The following is a 10,202-nucleotide window of genomic DNA, read 5'->3' as shown; positions in this document are numbered from 1 at the left end:
GCTAGAGGAGCTCGAGACCTTTGCCCATTGTCCTTTATAAGGTTATAAAGGGTTTTAAGTCTGAGAGGGAGGGATTGTTATTTTTTATTGTTAAAATAATTAATTAACTAATTAATTATTTTTTAAGAAAAGAATAAGAAGAAGAATATATGAAAGGGTGAGGCAGGAGAGCTTGTATGTACGACCCATGGGCATGGACTTGGGGAGGGGGGATTGTTGGCGAAGGGGTGGTGCTGGGCGGAGGGGAACAAAGGGGAAAAAATTGGAACTATTGTAACAATATAATCAATAAAATATACTTACAAAAAAAAAACATATACAAGAAAAAAAATATCTCTGGTCAAGGAGTGTCTAAGGAGGCAACCAATCAATATTTCTCTCACATTTATGTTTCTCTCTCCTTCCTTTTTCTCTCTCTAAATGCAATGAAAAGAAAAATCCTTGGGTGAGGATATAAAAGTTTTTTTTAAATGTCTATACTACTCAAAACAATCTATAGATTTGATGCAAGTCCTATCAAGATACCAATGGCATCTTTCACAGAACTGGAACACATAGTCCAAAAATGTATATGGAACCACAAAAGACCTGAATAGCCACAGAAATCTTGAGACAAAGAACAAGGTTGAAGAAATCATGCTACCTAATATCAAACTACATTACAAGGCCATAGTAATCAAAACAGCATGGAATTAGCATAAAAACATAGATATTGATCAATGGAACAGAATAGAAAGCCCAGAAATAAACTCATATCTTTATGGCCAATTAATATTTGACAAAGAAGACAAAACCATACAATGGGGTAAAGACAGCCCATTCAATAAATTGTGTTGGGAAAATTGGACACGTCCAAAAAAAGAAACTAGACCCCTTTTTTAGACCATACACAAGAATAATCTCAAAATGGACTAAAGACTTAAATGTTAGATTAGAAACCATAGAAAATGTAGATGAAAACATAGGTAGTAATATCTCAGACATTTCTCATAGTAATAGTTTTTCTGACATGTCTCCTCTGGCAAAGGAAATGGAAGAACAAATAAACAAATGGGACTTATCAAACTGAAAAGTTTTTGCACAGCAAAGAAACCATCAACAAAGTAAAAGACAAGCCAATGAATGAGAGAACATATTCACCAATGAAACATCTGATAAGGTGTTAATATCCAAATTTTATAAAGTACTTATATAACTCAACAGTGGGAAAAAAAACAAATAATCCAATTAAAAATGGGCACAGGACCTTAGACACTTCTCCAAAAAGAAAAATACGCTCAGCATCACTAATCATCAGATAAATGCAAATTAAAACCACAATGAGGTATTACCTCACATCTGTCAGAATGGCTATCATCGGTAAACCAACAAACAATTGCTGGCAATGATGTGGAGAAAAGGGAATCCTCATTCACTGTTGGTGGGAATGCAAATCAGTGCTATCACTGTGGAACTGCCTTATGACACAGTGATTCCACTTCTGGGAATATATCCAACGAAGCCCAAAACACTAATTAAAAAAAATATATGCACCCCTGTATTCGCTGCAGCATTATTTACATAGCCAAGATTTGGAAGCAACCCAGTGTCCATCAGAAGTAGAGTGGATAAAAACAATGTGGTAAATTTACACAATGGAGTACTATTCACCTATGAAAAAGAAGGAAATCTTACCTTTTGTGAAAGCGTGGATGGACCTGGAGAACATTATGCTAAGTGAAATCCAAGAGAAAGACAGATGCCATATGATTTCACTTATAAGTGAAATTTGATGAACCAAATAAACTAACAAACTAAATAGAAACAGTCTCATAGATACAGAGAACAGGCTGACAACTATCTGAGGTAAGAAGATTTGGGGGCTGCATGGTAAAGGGGAAGAGATTAAGCAAAAAAAAACAAACAAACCAACAACTCATAGACAACAGTTATGGTGATTACAAGAATGAAAGAGGGATAGGAGAGATAGAAGATGGTAAAGAGGGGGATAATTGGTGATGGAAGAAGACTCAACTTGGGGTGCTAAATACACAATTCAATATGCAGATGATGTGTTATAGAATTGTACACCTGAAACCTATAAATTCTTTTAACCAATCTCACCCCAATGAGTTCAATAGAAAAGACTTTATCCTAAGATTTAGAGTAACAGTTTCAGTAGAGTGATAGTGGCAGAAAGTAGAATACAGTAGATTGAGGAATGAGTGGGAAGAGAAGAATAACCACCAAGGCAATCTTTCAAATTTTTTATGAAAGAAGAATAAGAAAGAAGGTGGTGGCTAGAGAATGATGTGGTACCAAGAGGAGGTTGTTTTCAAGTTAGGCAACACTTGAGTACGTTTAGCACTGATGGAAATGATGCCGGAAATAATAGCAGACTTGAAGATGTAGGAGGAGGAGTTCTCTCTCCTTCACTGAGTGAGAATTCTGAAAAGGTGTGCAGAAGATCAAACGCACAGGTGGAGAGATTGGGATTGGAATGTTAATTCGCATACTGAAATGAGAGGGTGAGAAAAAAGAAGAAGCTGAATGCAGGTGCCAATAGCTGCTTTGGTTGTATGAAGTTGGAGAAGTTGTTACAGGCTTCTATTTTCTCCTTGAAGTAGGAGGCTAGGACATATGCTGAGGGGTGAGAAGAAAACTGGCAGGAACAGAGTTTTAAGAAAAGATTGAAAATAGCTGTTGCAAAGAAATGGGAGTGAGAACTAATTAGGAAATCAATGACAGCCTAGTTAAGTTGGATAATGTAAATTAGCTTCTCCAGGTAGGCAGATGTTTTAGGACAATACAGTCATATCATATACATGCCTCAATATAAAGCAAGCTAGGATAAATGTTACATGAATAATACAAACAGTCATGCCCAATAGTATAGCAAGATGAGGCAAGTCAGTAGTGGCTGCATTTTTCAAGAAGAAAAGTGAGCATTTTCTAAGGAAAATGTCAGGGCATTTGGAGTGAGGGAAATTCATAGGTGATGGTTTAAGGGTAAAGGCAGCACAATGTTTTAAGAGACAGGAAAGAGTTGCAGAAAAGGTGGGTCCTTGGTGAGAAGGTGAACTATATTAAACAGGTAGTTGTGCCCAAGCCTGGAAAATTTGTGTGTATGTATGTAAGTGTGTGTGTGTGTGTGTGTGTGTGTAAGTTTGGAGCCACTAGGAATCTTGAAGCAAAGAAGTGATATGTGGTGGGCAGGGGTAATGAATGGAGAACACACATATATACAGACACAAAAACATGCACATCAACTTATATGATTTTATCAGCAACACTATTGAGGTAGACACTGATGCTTTAATTTTGTTAACAATAAATGAATATTTAGGAGTATGAATAAAAATGTGATATTTATATGGCTTACATTCTTTATTATAAAGATATTTTTTAAAACTAATATATTGCTCAGTTTCTATAAAAGTCTCATTTCTTTCATTCATTCAAGAAATATTTGATTAAGTACAAAGTACTGTTCTAGTTGCTAAGATTATAACATAAAACAAAACTGAAAAAGGAAAAAGCCCGCTCTCATTGAGTTCACCTTTTATTAAAAGGAAAGACAGACAATAAAAAACAGATAAAATATATATTATGCAATGATGTTGTAAGTTCTTTGGAAAAAAAGGTAGAGACCGGAGGAAAATGGGCAGTGCCAAGACCTAGGGGATATTTTATGATTTTAAATTGAGTGGTTAGCAAAGGCCTCATTGTGGTGTTGACATTTGAAAAAAAAACTGAAGGATGTAATGAAAATTGCCATGGGAGATCTGAGATGACTAACTGTAAGGACTCTGACTTTTACTCCGAGTGAAAGGGCAGGACATCAGTGGTTTTTGAGCAAAGTGGGGAACATGATCTAATTTGTTTTAAAAGGATCACTTTAGCAGTTATACAGAGCTTAGGGTGGAAGGGCAAGAGGAGAGATGGTGGAGGAAGTAATAAGACTATCTCTGTCATTTGAGAGAACAGTGATGCTGCTGTGCACTGTTGTGGTGGTAGGTAGTCTGCTGGAATATGGACATATCTGAAGGTCAGGACAACACATTTGCTGAGGGAATGAATATAAGGTATGTATCAAAGAGTGAATTTAAAGATTACTCCCAAATAATTGGAGATCCCCATGTAGACAGTTCTGAGGAATTTTGCTAGAACTAGGAGAAAAGAAATCGAGCGTTAGCTTAAGGGTAACTTAAGAGCAGAAGATTTCTTTTAAGTTAGAATAAATTTCAACACTTTTAACTGCTGAGAGAAATGATCTGGTAAAGGGAGAAAAATTAATGATGCAGAAAGGAAGTATAGAATTGTTGCTGTGATTAAGGAAAAGGGATGGGACCTAGTGGACAAGTAGAGGAGCTAGTCTCAGACAAAAGCAAGGATACTTTAGCCAGAAACTAGGCAAGCAAGAAAAGTATATGGATAAAGATGTAGATATATGGATAAAAATGTAGGAATGTGGTAAATGTGGTAGTGAAAAATGGTAGAATTTTTTCCTGATTGTTTCAATTTTCTTGGTGAAATGGGAAGTGATTTATAAGTTTAAAAATAATAATAGCATACTGGATATGTCTGGAAAGTACCAAAGGATTATTTGGGATTAGTCATCATGAAATTAAAAGGTAGACCAATTAATAAGTCATGCATTTTTTTTTCCTAGACACATTGGCTTATATTTGTTGAAGAATATAAAATTCAGGGGTTTAGGTTCGAGAAAGGTAGGGGTTTTGTCAGGTGAATGTTATGAACCCAGAGTGGCCAAAGTGGAGTTGAAGGTTTATGCTAGATAGTAAAAACATTCACCCTGGGCGAGGAAGATAGGTAGAAAATAAAGTAGGTGAGGGACAGTGAAATGCTTGTTGAATTATTGAATTTTTTAATTAAATTTAGAATTATTGAGTATTTTCAGAACTATCAATAGTTTAACCAATCGGTCAAAGACTATAATTTTGAACTTAAGTATAGTGAAATGTCCTTACCTAAACATAAGAGAATCCTAAGCAGAGTCAACTTTTACTCATTTAGAATTTCATCTTCCTATGAACAGGAATCTGGAAGGAATGTCCCAATTTTGTTGTATATTGGTAAATAATATATTGCCTCCTAAAAATAGGTAATAGCACATAAATTGAAGAGGGCATGATTTGTCACAAATATTTTCAAAATTCAACAATTTCTGTTTCTTAAATAGTTAAACTACTGCCTCTTAAACACAAAATTATGAGTTCGTTTTTAAAATTTGATCTCTTATCAACACTTCTAGCTTTCCACCTAGTTTAGTAGACGTATGAATTTTATGTTTTCAGGATTCAGGGATCCCATCTATCATTGTAAGATAAGAGCAAAAATTAAATATAAGCTTTTGGATGATTACATAATAATGAGAGCCTAGGAAGTGGTACCAGGGTAATGATTTTTATTCTCTACTCACAGTGGTGCAAACGTATATCCTCTTGGAACTGACATATAGAATCAGGCAATGCTGAGGCACATTATTTTTTTCTTTGGGATAAGCATATGGTAAAAATTCTGTAAAAGAATCTAGGAATAGCAAAGTTGTTTTTTTTTAGCAATTTTACAGAGGAATAGATATGAAAATCAGAGACATGTTCTACGGTACTGAACTTTGGCTTTTTTGTGCTGTGATTGACACACCAAGATAAAAATCCCCACCATTCCTTTTGTATCATTTAACACGTATTTGAGGGCCTATGAATAAAAATAAGAAATAAATACAAATGTTTAATCTATAGTGGAGTGTGAGTCCCATATCCTGGTGATAAAGCCTCTAGTATTTATGTATATTGTCACTGACTTTCAAATCAGAGATAGCAGAGGATGCCAAGTTGAGGAGCTAAGGGGGTGGAATTATACTATTGTAAGTTATCATCTGTCAAACAAACTAAAGCACCTCGTACCACCAGATTTGAGTAGAAGTCCCTAGAAGTAAAAATGGTAAGTAGTTTCTTACACCTTATTTTCCTATTCATGTCTCTGTTTGCCCTGTTTTGATACAGACACCCTCATCTTTCCAGTCATAAATTTCAGGCATAACTTTAGAAGGGATTAGGTCAGAAAGATGACATTCTCAGAAAAGTTTCAAATAAGTTGGATTCAGATATAAGCTGCAGGCACAGGTGTCAGCAAGTATAGTTTACAACTTTGTACTCTTTGAAACAACTAAAAAAAAAAGTCAGACAAGATTTATTAAACAGTTTTCAGGAATTGGAAAATAGACAGGCAGGACATGACCCCTGAAGGAAGGGAACCAATGAGGTGAGCCCTGTCACTCTTTCAGCCTTTTTCGTGGAGGGAAGTTTTCAGGTCACAGTGCGGCATAGGGAATACATAGAGCCCAGGTCTCATTGGGTGGACAAGAGCTCAGGATTTAAGGAAGCCAAGAAGCTAGAGTTCACAAAGCAGAGTACTGGAGGAAGAGAGCTATGCAGTGAGAGAAAGCAGGCTCTGGAACTCTATAGAGCCCCGTGTGCCTTCAGCTGAGTACTCATCAACACATTCACATGGGGAAACTGGCAACATTGGAGAAAGAACTGCTGAAAAGGAGCAGGTGTAGCAAACAGTAGAGACCCCACAGGGGTGGAAACAGTTTGATTTGCAAACAGTAGGATGAAAAGACTTCTCAACATAGAGAGAATTAAATAGAGTTCTCAAAATGGTAATGCCTCAGTATTAGGGCAAATTAGTCCTAGACTAAGGGATCCTCTGTATCACTTAAAGAAGCCTGAAACTGTCACAGGTAGAAACAGGTAACCGGGTTCTTACTGATCAAGAACAATGAATTGAACCAACCACTCAGAGAGTTTATAGCAGAAAGAGAGAGAGCAGATTCATTAAGTGGGACAGCTCTGAGCAGAGATTGACCCTCAGTGGCTGGAAAAATTCTATTCTCATAGGGCACATATTTCCTGGCTAGTTTTGGTGGGCTTTTTGTTGCACATGTACAGGTAGTTTTATTCCTTTTAAGCTACTGCACATGTGGTCTCCCATGATTTTCCTTGATTGGCCACTGGGGGAGGGAGTCCCACAATGCTAATTTATTATAATACTATTACAATGAGGCAGGGGTCCTGTAGCATCTCCTGTGCAGACGCAGTTATGATTTACCATGATTCAGTGCTTTTATAGAAAGTGGGACAACCAGTTTTAGAACAGGTTCTCTGTCCTATACCGATGTTCTATGTCTTAGCCCTGTCGCACCTCCAGAGTTTCCTCCCTCCTATCTCCTGCCTCAAAATCACACCTCAGAAGGATGAAGCTATTGCCAAATAACTACAGCCTAGTACAAAGTCCCAATATATTTAAATGAATACACACACACAAAAAAAAGTCCAGCATTCAAAAATCAAAATTTACAATGTCTGTTATCTAATCAAAATTTATTATCCATGCAAAGAAGCAGGAAAATAGGACCCATAATAAAAAGAAAAGGCAATCAGTGGTGATAATCCTAAAAATGACTAAGATGACTACGTAAAGAAATATATCACAATAGCATTTCTTTTCTTTTTGTCCTAATATAATATTTTTAATTGTATTTTTACCATTACTGTTTATCCTTCTTGTATCCCCTCCATCCTCGGCAACCACCAACCACACTGTTGTTCATGTCCATGAGTCCTTTTTCCTTTTTGTTCGATCCCTCCACCCCTTCCCACTTCCCCAGAGCTGTCAGCCTGCTCTCTATGAGTCTGTCTCTCTTTTGCTTGTTAGTTCAGTTTGTTCATTAGATTCCACGTATGAGTGAAATCATATGGTATTTTTCTTTCTCTGACTGGCTAATTCATTTACAATTATACTTCATGTGTTCAAGAAAGTAGAGAAAAATATGCAGGACAAAGAAGACATGACACATACACACACTTATAGATATAAATACATACATACATATGTATTTACAGATATAAAGATATCCAAATCATACTTTTATGAGATGAAAAATATACTGAGTTTTCACCTTAAGGAATTAGAAAAACATAAGCAAATTAAACCCAAAGTAACATTAAGAGGAATATAGATAAAAGAAGAAATCAATTAAATAAAAGAAAAGAAGAGAGAAAGAGAAAAGAGAGAAAACTTTTTTAAAAATTAAAAGTAATAAACCTTTAACCATACTGAACAGGGAAAATACATAAATTACTAATATCTGAATGAAAGAGAAACTATCACTACAGATATTATAGATGTTAAATAGATGACAAAGAAACATTTTGAACAACATTTACTAGTAAATGTGAGTAAACAAAACAGAAAAATTTAAGATAAACTACCAAAGCACACTCAGGAAGAAAGAGACAAGCCTGAATCCACAGCCTGTGGTTTCAGGGTGGGGGAAGGATATAATATAGCTTTTTAAATACTCTGCTTATCTGTGACAAGATGGTAGCTAGTTAATAGCTGTGCTACTGTCCTGGGCAAAAGGTGCAGGTGACTTTCAGGATTTAAAAGGAAGGGAGAGCAGCCTTGAGAGCAGAAGCATGATGGAAGTGCTCCATGATGTAGAAGAATGTTGAAGAAGCATGCCGGACAGGGGGAACATGATGGGTCAGCAGGATGAAGCAGCCATGTGAGAAGCAGCAGCTATGCAGTTTGTACTCAGGATTCGGCCACGCGGCCTGGGCTAGTTAGAAAGCAGATGTGCTGCTGCTTTGATTGTGCCTGCTCCAGCTGACTCCAAAGACACCAAGGGCTCTACCTTGCAGACCTGGACTCTATCTGGACTCTTGGAACTCAGGACATGTGGAAAGGACACTTTCTTTGGACTTGCACCTTTCCTGGACTTCACCATGATTCAGTGTAACATGGTTCATGCTTTACTGGACTATTAGATAGAGGCTGAAGGCAACATACCCCAGATACTGACAGAGAGAGATGACAGATAAGGGATGGGGAACTATTGGGCTTGGTTTTGGTTTATAGCCTTTTGGGGAGCAAGGGAAGTGCTGGTTGTCATGGGAGAACAGGGCTCCAAGTTGAAGTGCTCTCAACATCCTCAAGGCTGGAATATTGTAAATAAAGGCCTGTTGCTCTCAACACTAGTTGTTGGGTCATACACCAAGGTGCCACATGAATAATCCTCACTTTGCTTGATAACATGAATATTTGTTTATCTATTAGAAAAATAAAAATTTTCATTAGATGTCTTTTAACAAAGAAAAGTCAAAACCCAGATAGCTTCCCTGATGAATCCTAACAAATATTTAAGTAAATAGTAAAAAGAAAAAAAAGAGAGAAAAAACTCATGGACATGGATAACAGTGTGGTGATTTCTGGCGGGTGAGTGGGGGGGATGAGAGGTGGCTGGAGATGGAGGAGGGTACAGGGGAAGATAAATGGTGATAGAAGGGAACTTGACTTGGGGTGATGAACACACAATTCAGTGTACAGATGGTGTGCTGTAGAATTGTGCACCTGAAACCTGTATAATTTTGTTAACCAGGGTCACCCTAATAAATTCAATAAAAAGGAAAAAAATACAGAAAGTAGTAGTGAAGACAGGGCACTGTGTGTTTCAGTAAAGCTATTTATGAACACTAAAATACAAATATCACATAATTTTTCCATTTTACACAATGTTAGTGTTCTTCTGGATTTTTGTTCAACCACTTGAAAACACAAAACCAATACTAGCTCGTGGCCCATACAGAAGCAGATGGTGGGCCAAATTTGGACAATGGGACAGTCTGCTGAGTCATGATGTAGAGCAGTTAGAACTCTCACATGCTGTTGTGGGAACTTTAAATGGTACAACTGCTTTGAAAACAATTTGCTAGTTTCTTAAATAGTTAAACACATACTTACTATATGATCCAGCCACTTCATTCTTAGATATTTATCCAAGAGAAAAGGAAGCATATAACTTCATAAAGACTCATGCATGCATATTTGTAGGAGCTTCATTTGCAATATGTTCAAGCTGGAAACAACTTAAATCTTCACCAACTGGTGAATGGATAACCAATTGTGATATATGCACTCAGTGGAATCTCAGCCATAATAAGAAATAAACTATCAATACATACATACAACACAGATTGCATCTTAAATAATTACGCAGAATGAAAGAAGCGAGTTAAAAAGGCATACAATATGATTTTATTTATATCAAATTCTACATAAAGTAAGATCATCTACAGTGATGGAAAGCAGATAGTGGTGTCCTGGAGATAGTTGAGCAGGTGAGAGAGGCTTGG

This window comes from Furipterus horrens, unplaced genomic scaffold, assembly GCF_987537825.1.
Source record: "Furipterus horrens unplaced genomic scaffold, mFurHor1.1.pri manual_scaffold_3, whole genome shotgun sequence".
NCBI classification, from domain to species: domain Eukaryota; kingdom Metazoa; phylum Chordata; class Mammalia; order Chiroptera; family Furipteridae; genus Furipterus; species Furipterus horrens.
The sequence above is the reverse complement of the archived record's forward strand: the minus strand, read 5'-3'. Positions refer to the sequence as shown.